General features: G+C 39.3%; 1 protein-coding gene across 5 annotated transcripts in view; it reads left to right on the forward strand.

Moving 5' to 3' along the window:
* The window catches only part of ARL15 (ADP ribosylation factor like GTPase 15), a 221,690-nt gene that overhangs the window by 181,416 nt on the left and 20,992 nt on the right, over positions 1-19,282 (forward strand). The gene's annotated exons all lie outside the window — the stretch shown is intronic.

The following is a 19,282-nucleotide window of genomic DNA, read 5'->3' on the forward strand; positions in this document are numbered from 1 at the left end:
TACATTGGAGACACATCTCTGCCAAATTACTAGGGGGATAGAGTCAGACAGATGAAGTCTCTTAGTGCATCAAGTCTCTTTTCTGGTGGAAAGAGAGAGAGGGAGACAACTAATTTGCCTTAGATCCTTATCACAGAACCTTTTTTAAGTGTTCAGGGATTGGCATTTCAAAGTAACTATTGGTTGATGTAAATTGTGAAATGAAGCCGTGAGAATGTTGGCTCATACACTCCAAACCACAAGGTACACAGCCCAAGTATATCTTATGTTTTGGAAAGTAGAAAAGCGCATGAAACTATTTAAGAGCTATGATAAGTTGTGTTCTGGTTGTGAAAACCAAACTCTAGACTGTATTATAAAATCACCAGCTTCTTGGACATACAAGTTAAATGATTATTTGCTTAAGTGCTACAGAGTACTGACTCTAGAAAATAAACTTAACATGTTGTGAAGTTTCCAGCAGAGACTGTGTTCAGGAAAGTTAAGATGAATATGCAGAAATTTCCTACTCATACACAATGGGGTCGTGCACCCATAATAAAGAGAGGAGAAAGATGTAGATGTATCATTGTAATGCAGCAAATGTGCACAATAAATGTAATTAATATCATGGAAGGACATAAAATATACTTTGTAAGTGAATAAAAGAACAGAATGTAGAAGATCTACAAGAAGAAAAACCTTAATTGTTTGCAAAACAGATGTATATTTAATGGTAAATACAGTGGTAGCCAGGTAATGGTTGGATAGACTAAAAGGTAGGCAATTAAAACAAGTAGAACAGGAAGTACCTTACAAAGACAAACTAGAAAGCAGTGTGAATAACTGCTCACATAAATCTCTGGGAGCAAAAACTGGAGCAGTGTACTTTGAGCTACTACAGGATTGCATTCTTAGTTCAGTGGTCTAGACAGCTGGAGGCATTCTAGACTTCATCCAATTAAACAAATTAAGTATGAGACATAGGATGCAAAGATGAAAGTTAATTATGACATTAAGTGGATGAAGCAGATTGTATAGACAGAATTTCTTCATTGCGTCTCATCTGTTGAGCCTTATAGTGTGGATGTTACTTCCAGCAAGCTATTCTGTGGTTATTTTGCTTAAATGGCACATCTAGTCTGGTCTGCTATCTGGAAGATGACAGGCTGCCCTTCTTAAGTTTCTGGGAAGCTACTACATGGAAGGTGTGAAACAGAGGCCTGAATATTAGTTAGCAGTGTGCAGAGTAGAATCCAGCCTTGCACAGCTACTTTGTGTATTACACTACAAAAGCAAAGGTTTGTTTTCCTTCACAGGAACTCTCTTTGAGAAAATCAGCAAGGTATCTTTTCAGCAGTTTTGCTAACTACATAGGAGAGACATTCATGGCAGAAACTGAGAGCACAAATTAACTGCTTCTAACCAGCACAAGAATACTGGGATGAGAGTAATTTAAGAAACAAGGGATTGCAAAATGATATCCTAAAGCAGTCCCCGTAAGTATTCTAGAACCTTACGTACTGGCTGTCCTGATCAGATGTGCAGTGTCTTAAGATCTAATCCTATCATACAGTACTTTGTGTATAGAGCTTTATAAAGGATATCTTATTTTTTCCCATAATTGTTTGCCACATCAGTGACTTTTGTTCTCAGTCTGAACAGTCTGTTTTAATTGAAAGATTAATTTAAAATATAATACAGGATTGTCATTTAAATGAAATATAACAATTGGGGATTAATGTTAGATGAAAGGGAGTCTAAAGGGAAAGAATCTAACTGGATGTAATTCCAACATTTTAGAAAGAAAAAAGTTAATTAGGGACAACCAACACAAATTTGTGAGAAGGCCAGCCTGCTTAGGATGTTGAGATGGCAAACAAAGAAAATTGAGTGGATGTTTATTTTGACTTCCAAAAAGAATGTTAGAAATTAATCACATACAATACCGTTGGCTAAGGTAAGAAATCTTGTTGCCAATGTAATGCGGTTTGTTAAATAGAAAACTGGCTTACAACGTTAAGCAAACCATAGCAATAGAATATAACAATTATTTTAATAGTCAGAAATTACTAGTGCTTACTGTAGGGAACGATTGTGGGTCATCTAACTTATAAACATACAAAAGTTTCCATTATTGCATCACTGTGGTTATGAATTCAGGAAATGAAAACGATATGATTTATAAAGTAAAGTTACTTGGCTGTGCTGTACTTCATGTGTTACAGCGTTCAAATAGGCTTTTAGTACTGTTGATTTAGTGGACAAATCTGATTTCACATGTTCCTTTCCTGCAAAACATTCCCCCAGGGAGTTTGAAGAAGTTCTTTTCTCTTAGGGGAACTCTTCTGGCACCAAAATCCAAAAGGAATAGAGATCTACAGGCTTGTTGCTGTCATAATCCTATCAACATGAGCATTTTGCTTTTAAGATGGTCTGAGCAGTCTGTCGCTGTATGTCGGAGGACTGGTTGATGCACAAAAGTAAGTTGTCTGGCAGAAGCTCAGTCAAAAGAAAAGAAAGAAAATAGTGGTTCTAGTTTAAGGAAAACTACCAGAAAATTTGGTGAAGTATTCATGAGCTATGAATCCTGCTAGTTTCCTCACTGTTGGCAATGATCAAGTAGCATCAATGGCCAAAAAACATTTTTCCATCTGTATTTTTGTAGGAAACTGAGGGTAGAACACTGTTTAGTGCAGACTTCTTTTGTCTGCTTTGATTAGATATTTGCAACACACATTGTATTGAACTGTGTTTTAACCCACCTTCATAACCCAGAGCTGTTAAGCAACATGGTAGCCCACTTATTTAAGTGGCTCTATCTCGTAACAGCCCTTTTCATTAAATGCAGCAGGTGAGTTCTTCATGTCACTGCATGACTCTGGAAAACTGGGGTGTGGGAAAAAAATAAAAACCAACAAATATCCTGAGACTCCTGATAACATGGTAAGTTAATAATGCTGTTGGTGTTCTTGGAGTGGTATTTAAAATATTGACTTTGGCCTAGGGAACACGTGAAAGCTTCAACTTGTCCAGGCAGTCTGGGCTCGCTGCATTCTAGCAGTGAGCAATGGGGGAGCTTGAACAAAAGACCTCCATTTAAAGGAGAGCAGCAATGGGCTAAGTTGCATGAATATTGAACTTCGGTTTTCTCATTGTCCCTATTTTTATCTAACTGAGTGCATTGCTGGAATTGGAAGAGCTTGTAGAGATTCTGTGGACCTTGGGGTTTTTTCCTACAACCACACTGAGAGTTGTATGCAATTAGTAATACTGAATCTGCCCTCATACTGGATACGTGAAAAGTTTCCACAGATTGAAAACGTTCAATACATATTTGCTTATATCTTAGGTTTGTCATGTATTTATTTTGCAAATAAAGATCTTAGCTTTAGTTCAGTTAGCTGTAAAAACAGTTTTATTTAATGAATTGTGAACTGCAGAGAGCACTATGATTGAGCAGAACCTCAGCTCAGGGCATGCATGCTTATTACCAAGATGTACAATTAGTATTGAAATACATACCTAATAAGAAGCATTGAAGCCTTCAATAAATGCCACACAAGTTCAGATCAAAATTCACATGTATTACCTGATGAAACTTTAGGAAAACAGAGAAAAACAGTTTTAAAATGTCATCTTTTGCTGTGTTAGATCTGAGACACACTTAGGACTTTCAAAGAAATTATAAAGACGTTATTTCTTGTAGTTTTAAATAGACACAGCTTAAGATCTGTAGTATATGGCCTCCAAGTCCTGTATCCACACACCTAGATATGTTCTGCAAGACTTCTGAGGCCTGGAAGGTCCTTTCACCCTTTTGCTGAGTATCAGACTGCAGACCCCAAAAATGGTGTGTGCTAGAGAAAAGCATGCCTGTGTGCCAACTTGAATAGCTTCAGTCACAGTGTGTCACCAGCTATACTTCAAATTTGCTAATAATAAAAAAGAATTGTAGATGTAGCAAGCAAGAAACAGTTCAGCTGTATTATGTCAAGTGATGTAGGTACCCAGTGTAGAGAAGCTGCTTCATTAGACATTCGTTATGTAAAGGTTTGTGGTATAAAGCAGAAGAGCTATAAGGTGTGGTTAAGTTACACTTAAAGGGTACAGGCTTGTTTGTGGTGTTATTTAATTGGCTGACTGCTCGTAGTCAAATAGAATTTTGCTTATTGCTTCTACTCTTGGCAATAAATTAAATATTGAAATCAACAACTTGTTACTACTTATATCTCATGAGCAGCTATCTAAGTGACAAGCAGACATTGCTTCTGGGTGAGAGTGGGAGGACGGAAAATAGCTCACTGTTGCAGTATGTGGAAAAAGAATCCAAAAGAGATTTGAAGGTCTACTATATGCCAGCAACACTTTTCTTTTTCTTTTTCTTTTAACAGAGAGATTAGTTAGAAAATGAAGAATACCACTTAAACATTATTTCACTTGATGTGCAATCATGGTTAGATGAAACATATCGCATACAAAGTGAGATGAGGTTTGTAAAACTGGCATTTCTATCATCTCTCTGATGCTTCAGCTTTGCCTTAGGACAGTAGACTTCCTTGGGCATTGATGACAGCAAGGCTTACTTTGAATACCAAAGATTGTAACTGACATTCCTAATTCAGCTAAAGGAAGCATTGTCTTCATAGTCCAAATACTTCTTAGTGGTTTTTGTCCCCATTTCTAACAGATCTTGAGCCAGCTTTTTAGAGTCAAGTATTAAGAGTATCTGATTTGAGATACAGCAAAATCCCTTGCCATTAAGATAAGAAGCTATGACTCTTAATCAAATAAAACGCTGAGAACTGACTGTATCATCATCAAGAAAACCCATTTGCAATGGAAAATGAACTTGCTACATATCAGCTCATTCATGGTCATAGTCCATGCTCACTTAGCCTTCAGCAAACACAGAGTAATTTGAATGATCGTAGTTCTAAGAGGATGTAAACTGTCTTGAGTTTGTCAAGGGCCAGGGTAAATGCACAAGTTGTTGGCATGATGCTCTGATATGTGTAACTCTTTGTTTTGAAGTGAATTGTTCCTATGTTAAAGCTTCTGAAATTTTTAAAATTAGACCAGGTACCTTGCTTGAAGTTTGGTTCTAGTTCAAACAATAATAGCTGAGATTTGTACAGAAAGTGTGGATTGTCTTTAAGACCAGAAATTGTCATAACTGATGTAACTGTCAGTCTGTCAAATCAATGATTGACATAACTGGCCTTTCTAGCTCAGTTACTTTTCCTACAGAAAGGATTTTAAGGCCAAGTCTAGTTAACATTCTGAGTTGAAATTTTCAACATTATTTTACTGTTGACTATGCAAGGCTTTGGTTTATGCCACATATTTTTACATCACAAAACCTCTTTCTGTGTGTATTGATTAATAAATATAACCCCTCTCAAACATAGAGCTAGATACTAAAGCAACCGCTTCACTTGTAAGAAATCAATTTCTGCATGGTTACATGTCCCAGTGTTTTAAGCCTAAAGCAATACAAATTTTTAAACTGAAATTGAAGCAGTAAATCTTTCCTTATAAAGATGCACACTGTACTGTGTGCATCATTACTGAAACCATTTTACTTTGAAGCACAGAAGGAACATTTAATTTTTATTTACTATTATGAAGGAAACCCTTTGATTACAGAAAAAAAAAAAAGAAATAAAAAAAAGCTGACAAATACAAAAATATGACTGTGATTTGGGCAAAGTTCCAGAGACGGGAGAGAAAGAGTGATTCTTTTATCTTCAGAGGGTCTTTGACTGCTGCATTTATTCCATTAATAGCTCCAGTATGGCTAATATCATACTTTGCGCATTTGCCTCTGTGTCTGGCCTTCGTATAAACTGCAGAGGAAGGTATTTTGATGGTTAGCTCTGGTGGGAAATATGGTGGAATAATACTCTGTCTCTTATTTCCCTGGACTGCATGCAACACCATGGTAAAGTTCAGGTTTTGACAAATGTCATTTTTCAAACTTTCTTTTTTTCCCAGTTTGAATATTAAGAATCATAGAATAGTTAGGGTTGGAAAGGACCTTAAGATCCTCTAGTTCCAACCCCCCTGCCATGGGCAGGGACACCTCACACTAAACCATATCACCCAAGGCTTCGTCCAACCTGGTCTTGAACACTGCCAGGGATGGAGCATTCAGAACCTCCCTGGGCAACCCATTCCAGTGCCTCACCACCCTAACAGGAAAGAATTTCCTCCTGATATCCAATCTAAACTTCCCCTGTTGAAGTATGAACCCGTTACTCCTTGTCCTGTCACTACAGTCCCTAATGAAGAGTCCCTCCCCAGCATCCCTACAGGCCCCCTTCAGATACTGGAAGGCTCCTATGAGGTCTCCACGCAGCCTTCTCTTCTCCAGGCTGAACAGTCCAATTTTCTCAGCCTATCTTCATACAGGAGGTGCTCCAGTCCCCTGATCATCCTCGTGGCCCTCCTCTGGACTTGTTCCAACAGTTCCATGTCCTTTTTACATTGAGGACATCAGAACTGCACACAATACTCCAAGTGAGGTCTCACAAGAACAGAGTAGAGGGGCAGGATCACCTCCTTCGACCTGCTGGTCATGCTCCTTTTGATGCAGCCCAGGATACGGTTGGCTTTCTGGGCTGTGAGCACACACTGAAGCCGGCTCAGGTTCATTTTCTCATCAACCAACACCCCCAGGTCCTTCTCCGCAGAGCTGCTCTGAATCTCTTCTCTGCCCAACCTGTAGCTGGGCCTGGCATTGCTCCGATCCAGGTGTAGGACCTTGCACTTGGCATGGTTAAACTTCATCAGGCTGGCATCAGCCCACCTCACAAGCGTGTCAAGGTCCCTCTGGATGGCATTCCTTCCCTCCAGCGTATCAACCGCACCACACAGCTTGGTGTCATCAGCAAACTTGCTGAGGGAGCACTCAATCCCACTGTCCATGTCAGCGACGAAGATGTTGAACAAGACCGGTCCCAACACTGATCCCTGAGGGACGCCACTCATTACTGGTCTCCAGCTGGACATTGAGCCATTGACCACAACTCTTTGTGTGCAGCCATCCAGCCAGTTCTTCATCCACTGAGTGGTCCACCTATCAAATTGATGTCTCTCCAGTTTAGAGACAAGGATGTTGTATGGGACAGTGTCGAATGCTTATAATTGAGCAAAAGTTATTGCAAGTTATGTATACTTATGAATAGTTTCAGCTGTAGTTTCAGCTATTCAAAGGGCTGCAGTAAAATTATTTGACTGGCCATTTGGAAGGAAATATCAGATCCTGCCTAATAATAGAAAGAACTGAGGAATGAAAGTGTATAACTGAGCTTCAGTTAAGCCTATGTGCTTTGTGATCAAACCCACCATCTCTACATGCACTCATTCTATTTTCATTTGTTATTTTTATGAGGTATAGGTTTCATGTTGAACACAGAGATGTAATAAGCAAATGCACTACAGTTCCTACTCAGCTGTTTCCTGTCTTAATTTCTACCAAACAGATAAGCGGAGAATGTCTGTGGATATATGTGGGTTTAAAGTTGAATAAAATCATAATGACTTGTAAATTAATGTCAAAAAACAGGTGAAGAAAAAAATCTGTCAGCTAAAATTATTTTACATTATATACTTTACTTGAAGTGAAAGGATTCCATCTACACACACTAATTTATGTGTACTGGAGGAGGATAAATCACAGGACCTGGAACTTGCATGTCATTAGCCATGCCAGGATTTTGGAATGAGCTGCAGATGTTAATGTGAAAATATAGCCTACCTAACCCTGCCTTCCAAAACCAAAGATAAATGAGATCACTGTGTAAACTCAGTGAACTTCAGTCTGATCTCATTGCATTGATTCTTAACCATATGCTTCATGGTGATACTATCTCCTTCCAGTACATGAAATCTGTTCTGTTCACACAGTATCACACACACAGTATGCTGGAGATTGGAAGGGACCTCAAAAGATCATCTAGTCCAATCCCCCTGCCAGAGCAGGAACACCTAGATAACGTTACACAGGAATGTGTCCAGGCGGGCTTTGAATGTCTCCAGGGAAGGAGACTCCACAACCTCCCTGGGCAGCCTGTTCCAGTGTTCCGTCACCCTCACTGAGAAGAAGTTCCTTCTCAAGTTTAAGTGGAACCTCTTGTGTTCCAGTTTGTACCCATTACCCCTTGTCCTATCATTGTTTGCCACTGAGTAGAGCCTGGCTCCATCCTCGTGACACTCCCCCTTTATATATTTATAGACACTTATAAGGTCACCCCTCAGTCTCCTCTTCTCTAAACTATAGAGACCCAGCTCCCTCAGTCTTTCCTCATAAGGGAGATGCTCCACTCCCTTAATCATCTTGGTTGCCCTGCGCTGGACTCTCTCCAGCAGCTCCCTGTCCTTCTTGAACTGAGGGGCCCAGAACTGGACACAATATTCCAGATGGGGTCTCACCAGGGCAGAGTAGAGGGGAAGGAGGACCTCTCTCGACCTACTAACCACCGCCCTTCTAATACACCCCAGGATGCCATTGGCCTTCTTAGCCACAAGGGCACAGTGTTGGCTCATGGTCATCCTGTCGTCCACTAGGACCCCCAGGTCCCTCTCCCCTACACTGCTCTCTAGCAGGTCGTTCCCCAACCTATACTGGAACCTGGGGTTGTTCCTGCCCAGATGCAGGACTCTACACTTCCCCTTGTTATATTTCATCAAGTTATTCCCTGCCCAACTCTCCAGCCTGTCCAGGTCTCGCTGGATGGCAGCACAGCCTTCTGGCGTGTCAGCCACTCCTCCCAGCTTAGTGTCATCAGCAAACTTGCTGATAGTACACTCAATTCCCTCATCTAAATCATTGATGAATATATTAAATAATACCGGTCCCAGTACTGACCCTTGAGGCACTCCACTAGTTACAGGCCTCCAACTAGACTCAGCCCCATAGACTACAACTCTCTGGCTTCTCTCCTTCAGCCAGTTCGCAGTCCACCTCACTACCTGGTCATCCAGTCCACACTTCCTCAATTTAGCTGTGAGGATGCTGTGGGAGACTGTGTCAAAGGCTTTGCTGAAGTCAAGGTAGACCACATCCACCGCTCTGCCATCATCCATCCACCGTGTTATTTCCTCATAAAAGGCTAAGAGATTGGTCAAACATGATTTCCCCCTGGTGAAGCCATGTTGACTGCCCCTCATAACCCTCTTATCCTTGATATGCCTTTAGATGGCACCAAGGATAAGGCGTTCCATCACTTTCCCAGGGATGGAGGTGAGGCTGACCGGTCTATAGTTACCCGGGTCCTCCTTCTTGCCCTTTTTGAAGACTGGAGTGACATTTGCCTTCCTCCAGTCCTCAGGCACCTCTCCCGTTTCCCAAGACTTGGCAAAGATGATGGAGAGTGGTCTAGCAATGACTTCCGCCAGTTCCCTCAGCACCCGCGGGTGCATCCCATCTGGACCCATGGATTTATGGACGTCCAGATTGCTCAACTGATCTCTAACCCATTCCTCATCGACTAAGGCAAGTCGCTCCGTCGACCTGACTTCATCTAAGGTCTCAGGGCTAATGTTCAGCTAATGGTTTTATTATTCCATACCGTTTTCTGCAAAGGTGCATTCTTCACAAGTTCTAATAACAAGTTTATTTATAAGGCTTCTAGTGTTCAATTAGTTTGATGAATGTAAGTAATTCCCACTTCCTAAAGGCAGATCAAAATAAACGTTGTTTACATGTTACAGACAGGGAAGTACAGTTCCTAGTTGCCCTTACTGGGAACAGGATAACCAAGCAAAGTTAATTCATCCAAAACACTTCACAGTAGCACAGCAAATGTTAGATCTACAGAACTAATAACCAGTCTGTTGAAACACAGAGTCCTCACTAATTCCACATCCTGAAAAGTGCTACTGAAAAAATCAAGGTGATTGTTTGTGATGATTCCTAACTGAGCTTTTAAATTCAAAAAAAGTATATTGTGGTTTAATAGGATCTTGGTTAGGCAGGTATCTCTTCATGGTTTGAGTTGGAAAATTCATTCTGGAGGGAAAAATGCTTGTAATTAACAAAATCTGTGATTTGAAACTGTGCTGAAAAAGCCATATGGAAATTATAGGAACAGGTTAAAAAGTATGGAAATGAGGGAAAAGACAGGGATTCTTGAAACCAATTTAAGACTGTACGATAAGAACAGGAGTTTTCCTCAACCGCTTGCAAACACTGGAGCTAATATTTTGGTCAATGTATATTTTTGGGATTTGAGTTAAATAATCTCTAAACAGAAACACTTTATGGTTCCTTCTGTCAGTGCATAAGATTAATGTGCAGAACGTTCAGTAACCCCAGAGATCCATCAGTCCATCAGTGCTTGCCCCCATGTCCCTGAATATCTCTGTATCAGCCACAGAATTTCAGTCTCCTTAAGTATTTATGCCCATGCACCAACCAAAGCTAGAAAAAAAAAATTAAAACCCAGCTGCACATGGGAGGTTTAGATGGAGATGAGGAGCAGTTCATTCCACAAAGGGTGCTCAGACATTGGAACAGGCTGCCCCGGGCAGTGCTGTAGTCACCGTCCCTGGAAGTGTTCACACACCATGTAGACGAGGCCCTCAGTGCCATGGGTTAGTGATGGCCTTGGCAGTGCTGGGGTGAGGGTTGGACTGGATGATCTTAAAGGTCTTTTCCAACCTGGTTGATTCTATGGTTCTATGATTCTATGAGACATGATCAAGGAACAAGGTGAGCAGTCCTGTGCTTTCATCTTGATGGTATCCTCTGAGGAGAAAGCCTTTTGGCCCACACTTACTCCTTACTGAAATTCTAAGTAAATATTATGTTTTGGGGTTTTATTTGGGGAGGTCATTTATTTATTTTTTAATGTATGTATCTCTTTTTATATACCTAAAGCTAGAGGAAAAACAATGGAAAGTTTGGGAGGTCTGAACTTTGCTGGTTGCCGAGGGTGTGCAGTGTGCATGAGTTCCCCCAGTTCCATTTGTAGCTGAGCTGTGGATATCTTTTGGTAGCTTTGAGTGATTTTTAAACTATTAATGGCCTTTCACGCTGTGCTGAATATGTCTAGTCCAACAGGCAGCTATCCAGAGTATAAGGTTAAAGCACATACTACTATTGGTTTTAACCAAAGTAACATTACTAATATAAGGCAGAAACCTAGAAGCTGCCACACTAAACACATAGCAGCCTAATTACTAGTGGTTTATACGTGAGGAATGTTTCTTTCTTCCCTGCAAACGCACTCATAAATGAACTGCTCCCTATCACAGTATCACTTCTTCTGACTCAACTTTGCAATCTTTCCCTGAAGTGGAAGGATTTTTATACTTCTTGATGTCTTAGCCTTCCAGTCCTTTTGGAGTTTTTACAATTAATTTGATTTGGTAGAAATCTGCAGTTGGGTTCCATGCATTAATATTTTCACTAATGACTTTTAATTTCTCTTTACCTTTAATATCATGACATTGTGTAGATAGTTTGCTTCCTTGTTTAAAAATAACAAAGACAGACCTTTAATGCTGTCCCATTCCTTGAGGTTTTACCTTGTTTTTACTCCTAAAATTTTGAAAACCAGAGTCAGATTCTCATTCTTTCAAGACAATGTGAATGTTTTTATCATTTATTTAGAAAGGCATATTTTAAGACCAGTTTCACAACATTCTCACTAATTTGCATTAATCCTCTGTATTGCTCACACCCTGTTTTTATTCCTGTACTATGCTAGTGTAGGTAGTGTCCATAGGTGTGCAGTGAGCTTTGTGGGTTGTGATGTACCATGTATGGCTTTGTGAAAGATGAAACGCATGTGGTGAAAAACTCTGTAGAAGCTACTCTGTGCATAAATTGTTTTAAAGTGCATTTTATCCTTCTCCTAATAAAATGTTTAGTAATTTCAGTTACAAATAAGAATCAAGAAATAATCCTAGGCACTGAACACTCATCATGTCACATTTTTTTTGGCAGATGGAAGTGAAGCAAATGCTCAAGTATGTGGGCTATTGTAAAATTGGCAATTTATTAGGAATATCACAGACCTTCCAGGTGTCTCCTGATACAATAGTATATGAAGTCATTTTGTCCTCTATACATGTGTAAGTTGGTATTATGTATAATATGACATTTGGGGGTGAAAAAGGAAATTGTAGGAGGGTGAGAATTTTCACTCTTAGCTCCTGGAGAAGCTGGTTTTGTGCAGAGATGTGCATTTGTGTATGAAGGGGAAAAATGCTTTCTTTCCTAAGGTGAAGTAATAGGTTGGGGTTTTTTAATACATAGATAAATGTGTAGAAAAATATTTAAGAACATGCATATAGTAGCTACATAAATACTGTTTTTAAGGGGGAAATGTTCTCACCTCTGTATACCCTTTTATCCTGCTGAAATTTCCTCCGATTACAGATTCAGCCCTGACACAACAGCAGGATGACTGTTGGTGGGTGAGTTCAGTATTGCCATATTGCGAAGAGTTTTTCTCTTCTACAAAAATTACTTCTCTGACTTCTGTTTGTTCAATGAATTATTTTGAGAAACAGTTCATTTTCTTTTTTGGAACCTGTACTACAGTTCTGCCCTGTGTGCAGAACCCCTTCCAGAGTATGAAAGATAGGATCTTGGTAGTATGTGGGAGAGAGGGCTTATGCTTCCAGCACATCTCTCTCAAATTGTTTCTCTGCTAATCTTTTGCATCAACAGCATATGGCAGTGACCAGTTATAGTCAAGTCCTGCATGGACCTGTGTCTCAGTGGCTTTTGCGTAATCATTTCCTTTAGTTGTAATTGTTGGTCTCATGTTACCAATTGGTAGTATGTAGGATGGCGTGGTCTCCCTTTTAAGTATGATATGGTTTGTGTTCACTGTGAGCTGCATTCTTTTTGCTCTTTGTAATAGATAACACTTACGTTAGGTGGATGCATAATTCTGCTTTATTTTTAGTTTTTGTGTGGATGCATTTCAGCTGCGGGGTGATTTGGCCATCTATGGAAATGTTTTCTTTGCCTGAATGATTTACAATCATATTCCCAAAAAACCTCAATTGAGAGAGGAAAAAAATGATTCAAAATTGTGCACAACAAAGAATGTCAGTACTTTTTTCTTGTTTCCATGCTGAAAACCAGTTGTAAAGAATACTTCTGAAAGTATCTTTCTAGCTACTGAAATTTGGTCTCAGGCTGTGTACTGCTATAAAACAGAACATGGTTTTGAGAAACTTCCATTGGTCATTTCATTGGAATAAAGTTGTAACTAATTTTAATTATCTCATCAACAAAATTTTAAAGCAAGTCTGTCCAGCCTAAAGTTATGTTACATAATCAGGTACTTCAACAAACAGCGTGTTGTTGCAGTTCTGAAACCCTGAGCTTTGCAAATTCCAGCCACTGAAAACTGGACAGTGCTCAGGTCAGCATTCATAGCTCCGTTGGAACCCTGTGTATGCATCTTATTTAACAAATCTGGCCTAAATTCATTCATGATTATTTTTAGCCTACTGCATTGGTGAAATATTAATGTCACCTGATATTGTGGTTTTATCATTCCTGCATGTCACCCTGCTTCTGCAGCGTGCTCTGCGGTGTCTTTATGAAAATTGTGTATCACAGAGCTTACTACCAAGTGTGGAGAGCCAAAAACAGGCCATCAAGCAGGCTGAAGTACATAGCGATGCTTCTGTGGTAAGGGAAAAGAGTAAGATTCAGCAAGAATTCTTTTGGAGATTAGCCGTTAGTAATACTTTATAGTGTTTAAACCTTGATTCAGCAAATCATTTAAACAAGGACTTATTTTTAGAGATTACTAGGGTCTCATCGCTATTCTTAAAGCTCTCCAATGTCTTTTTAACTACTAAGGGAACAGTTCAAATACTTGGAAGTTCAGCATAAGCTTAAAAGCCTTACAGAGTATGGCAGTTTTTCTTAGTGTTTCACTTAATCCTGGTCTCTGCTGGTGATCCTTGGAGAAAGGAATAGGACCACTTAGGGAGGATGTGCAAGGCAATGAACAAAGAAGTATCTGGTTGAAGTAAGTGAATGCTTCTTTATCTGAGTACCTTTGTTACAGAATTTTTGTCTAATGACAAATAAATCAGTGAAACCTAGCAATTTTGAGTGGTTCCATGTTTTGTGTTCTCCCAGTTCTCTCTTCTCAGTACCTACTTGAGAAAATTTCTCTGTGTTAAGTATTGTCAATCAAAGACTCAGTAGGTACTTTGGATTTAGGAAGTGCTACAAAATGCTAAGAACTTTGACAAATCAGACAATGAATGTCCAGAGCTTGGAATAAGTGAAAAAGGTTGGCCTTTATTTCTGTTGCTCAGTTTTTTAAGATAGTTGATTTGTTCATTTGCAGCTGGTACTCTTTTCATGCAGTTCTGTGTATGTTTATCTGGATTTGGTTTTCTGTGCAAATAATTTATATGAGCCTCCTGAGCTCCTAGCTAGAAAACATGTGTCTCACATGAGATTTGGGAGAGTTTCCATGGGGATTTTCCCCTCAGAAAAAGCCCAGTTTCTTCAGGTTGACATTTCTCTCTTTTCATCTAAGAACTCTTTCTTCTCACTTGAGTGCTTTTGCACTTGGTCCTGTTGCTGTTGCATGAGCAGCCTGTAAGCAAGCATAACCTGGCAAACCTTCCCATGTGAACAGTTGCTAATGAACTTGTAGTTGCCCTCAAAGGGAGCAGGGGAGGACGTGATCTCTATGAGCAGTTCTTACTTCATTGTCACAGCATTTCTGGTAGTTGCCAAGACTTAGCAGACATTTTTAGAGTTTTTGCTTTGGAGCATCAGACCCTTCAAAGCAGAAAATAAGTTCTTCCGAGCCTGAGATACCTGCCTGAAACAGAAAGCCAATACACAGAAATAGTTGCTTGGATAGCACAGTGGCTGCTGCCTCTCTTCTGTCTACTGGCTGTGTTGTGCTCGCCCTTTCCTCATTCCTGGTTGTCCTGCAGTAGACAAGGTCTCATCCTCCAGGAGAAGGAAGTAGGAAGAGCTACCAGCTGTAGCAAACAGATGAGGAATGCTTCCTTCTGGCTTGCAGCCTGTGGCCTAAGAGGTTGTTACTTTGTGGCCCATTCAGTTAGTTTGTAAGCACAGGCATTAAACTTCTGTTGTCATTAGCATCAAATTATTGTAATCTTTGAAAAGAGAAGCTGTCATTAGAGAGCCAGCTACCTTATAGTGTTAAAGGACCACAGATCTTCGGGTTGGAATGAGAACATTGTTGTCTGAGGTATGACTTCCACTGTGCTTTTCTCCTCACTTGTCCCAGATGAAGAGCTTTTGCCATATTTCCTGACATTTGTGTTCAGGTCAGCTACCAGTGCTTCAAGTCATCATCTTCATTTTAGTCTACAAATCAACTTTGCTATATTGCTTATAGCTATCAAGGAAACACCTGTCAACAGTGAAAGACTCTGACAAGCAGCCAGCAAAGTTGTGAGTGGTTTTTTGTAACTATTTCTGTGTTTGGAAATGCTGGAACCCTTTTCAAGAGTAAAAAAGCACCACTGAAAGTAATTTGCCACGGAGGTGAACAGAGGACGGTGAATTCCCAGCCTCTGTTTTATTGCTTCTGTTGGTGCTAACAGTCAACTTCCTTCTGCCCGTTTGCAGACATCACAAATCCTTGGGGAAATAATTTCCTTGGCTTTTTCCTTGCCTCCTGTTTCTGGTTCCTGAGTGCTGATACTGAATTGAAATAAGCTTGGATTTGCTGGCTTGCTTTGATGTTCCAGAATTTTATACTGGCTTTTAAAATATTTTTTAAAGTAGTGAAACAGGGCATTTCCTTGTTCGTGTACTTCAGTTTATGTATCTCAAACCTGTTTTAGTATAATACATAAGTTTTAATGGATTAGTCATATTTTAAACTGGAAAAATAGGTGATGTTTATGGTACTAATTAGATAGTTATGGTGTTGCTTTATATCATGCTTTCAATTCAGGTTTGGTACTGCCATCATTAGAGTATTATCATAGAGAGGCTGCAGTGAACGTCTTACATAACACCAAAGAAAGACAATGCTATTTAATTTGATTATGATAGCTGTGTTTCTGGATGATTTCATATAATTTCCTTCCATACAGAATACCAACAGGAAAGTCCCTTTGTTGACTTTGGGTTGTACCTGGATCTTTTTCATGAAAATTGTTTTGAAAACATTTGAGGAGTTGTTTGGGCTTTTTTGCAGTTCAGTTGATTTCTATGTCTTCTTTGTGTGTGTGTTTAGGGAGAGAATGAGGAGAACGTAAGGGAAGGTCCGTATATAAACATCTTTCTTACTAATATTACTAATATACTAAATTTTAACTGCCAAAGAAGTTCTGCTGCATAGTAAGCAGGGAACAAAAAGGAAGCATTACGTTATAATTCCATCTGAGGAGTTCTGCTATGGAAGTTACTCATTTTTATTATTTAAAGGCGTTCTCTTTCTGGCAGTAACCTCTCCCTTTCTTTGTATCATCTTCATACCCTATTTGTGAAGTTAACTCACATAAATGCATGCATGCTTTACTGACCTAGAATGAATTAATCAAGTTTCTAAAATAACCATTGCTTTAGCACAGCAAGGTGTTATGACTCCAGGTTTTGTTCTAGGAGGTCCTCAAGAAACACCAAGAAAATGTGTTTATGTGGTACCACTGTAGTGTTTTGCGTAGTTTGATGCAGCACCATGTAAAAACAAAATGTTAACAAAAATGAGTTGTCCAGTGTTAAACTGAATTGCACGTCTGTTCTTGTTGAATGTCCCCAAGCTTTACTTCAGTCTGCTGCTAAGAGGCACTTATTTGTCATAGCTGTCTGCCAGAACACATTTAAATGATTTGAAAATACGCTTGGTGGAGTGGCTGTAAGAGGAGTGAATTAGTTCTGTGTACAGCAGTGGCAGGTTGGCCCAGCGAACTGCTGACCCAGAAGGATCCTGAGTCACTGCAATCTGTTCTGTGGGAGATGGAAGGCAGTATGACCTGGCTCTTGGACACGTTTTCAGCAATCGTGAGAAAACAGCCTGTGGGCTAGGTGATGCTATGGTTCTCCACACTATTCCTGGCCTTGTGGGCTGTGGTGCTGCAGCAGATGGTTCTTGTCCAGTTGGGTGGATTTGAAAGATCAGGACAAGGTAAGCACAGGAAAGGCACTTGATTGGGGGGGGGGGGGGGGAGGAGAAGGAATGAAGAAGGATAAACAGGCTATGTTTATTTTCTCCTTTTTCTTTGATATTTTTCCTTTCTATATTTAAATTCTATATAAATATATATAAATGTCTAAACAAACAGTAAGACCATTTTGGTGGGGAAGAAAGACAACAAAAATCTAGTGTTAAAGTTTCCATACTCAGCTAATATTCTGACTTTCTGTTTATATTTACTTGAAGAAGTGTTCATAAACTTGTGTTCATAAACTCTTCATCCACAAACCTCTCAAATGTGTTAGTAGCAAAAATTAATTAATATTAGCTTTGTAGTGTCACAGAACAGAAGTGGGAATGCAAGAAAAAGAGCCTGAAACTTCTTAAACATCCTTGGTTTTTTAAATACAGTCTTTTCAGTATTTTAATGCAAGACTTTCTAAAACCATAAAATTCGACTGCTCAAGACCAAAGTGTTTGAGGAAATATAAAATCTAATTTAAAATAATAATTTATGCCCATTTCATAATCTATTACGAAAAAAAGGTAGTAATTTTGTTTTGGATACTTGCTGTAAAATTCTTGACAAATGGGCCAGACATGCTTTGAAATATTACTTTTTGCAGCCACTGACAGAGACATAGTTCTAGCTTGCAGCGTTCATCTTGTGGACTGGGCAAATTCTCTGCATGGAACAGATATTTTTACCTTGTTTAGACAGAGTTTGGTGTGGGGAGAGTTGTGTTTTGAGCTTTTTCAATAGTTTGGGATTTTAAAGTGGGAATACTAGTTTCACAGCAGTGCTTGCTGTGTAATTACTGTCATTGATAGCCTGGAAGCGTTCGGTAATGTTTTGATTCCTTTAGAGAATCTTCATCCTCTGGAGAATATCAGCTTGAGAAATACAGATAAAATCTATGCTAAGTCTAGTCAGGTTCTTGTTTTTGTTTTGTTATGTTCTTATTAGCTATAAATACTCTCTGCAGACTTTTTCACTCCTGTGAGTCTGACACAAGTCAGTTATATTGCTGTACACGTTTAAATGGTCTATTACTAGTCTGCTGCCAGGCACTAATAAAAATATATTAACCTGCTGATCAAATTTTATTATTTTTCTCATTTTCTTTCTAGACAGTTTATGGTTCCACAGGATTCTTTAATTCACAGTCATGATGCAGTGTTAATAGACTTTAGTATCTTGTCTTCTTGGCTCTGTGCCAAGCAGAAGTCTCAGCTACATTTTGAACAACTGTATGTGTGGTGAATACATATTACATAGTACTGGGACTCCTAATACAGGTGTAAATGTGGGGAAATGGGACAAAAATTGTTTGACATACTGTAGTTTTTTATACATACATTTACCCATAAGATACGTACTTGCCAATGAAACGTTTGTATAAACTTGGTCTTAATCTACTTTAAACCTGTTGAATTTTTGTGTTCAAACTTAATCTGGAAGGGAAAAGAAAATTAGCACTTCTATATGGTCATATCGCAATAATGTGAAAAAGTTGAGGGATGTGGGTAGGAAAGATTACTGTATTTACAATGTATAATTCATTATTTCCCATTACACCCCCATGTACTGGGAAAGAGATTAGTAAAATATTTCTAAATTTTCCATAATTCCAAATTACTATAATTTACTGCTTCTCAATATCTGAACTAAAGAGAGACAGGTTATATTTGTCTGCAGGGCAAACCAGTCCTCTCCACCTTTTTGTGTTGTTACCTGCCTGGCAATCTAACTTTTGTCTCCTTTACTGACCAAGAGTCTGGATATGTTCACTCCTTTATAAGGAATTTACTGAATAGCTATATGATAAGCACAAATAATTCCGTGTGTCTTCCAAAAAAACAAGGACCTAAGGAAAACACAGAAACATGTCATAGCTCCTCACAAACTCACCTGTCTTGTTTCCTTCCTTGTGTCACAAGATTTGCCAGATCCAGGTGCTGCCAGAGCCCATTTGTAAGTGAATGTATTTTAGGCTATTTTTGGAGACAGTTTCTGTGTAGAGATGACAAGTTTCCTGAACTTCTCCGAGGCACAGACTCAGAAAAGAACAAGTCTGAGCTGGTGTCAGTTCCTAAAAAGAAGTGTTGTTTTTCTTCTGGCTAGCCATTACCTGGCTGAACTTACTCCAGCATACTTGGGATGGGGGTGGGTGGGAAGAACT

The sequence above is a fragment of the Pezoporus occidentalis genome, unplaced genomic scaffold (assembly GCF_034315485.1).
Source record: "Pezoporus occidentalis ecotype Australia unplaced genomic scaffold, CSIRO_AGI_Poc_V1 ctg85, whole genome shotgun sequence".
NCBI classification, from domain to species: domain Eukaryota; kingdom Metazoa; phylum Chordata; class Aves; order Psittaciformes; family Psittacidae; genus Pezoporus; species Pezoporus occidentalis.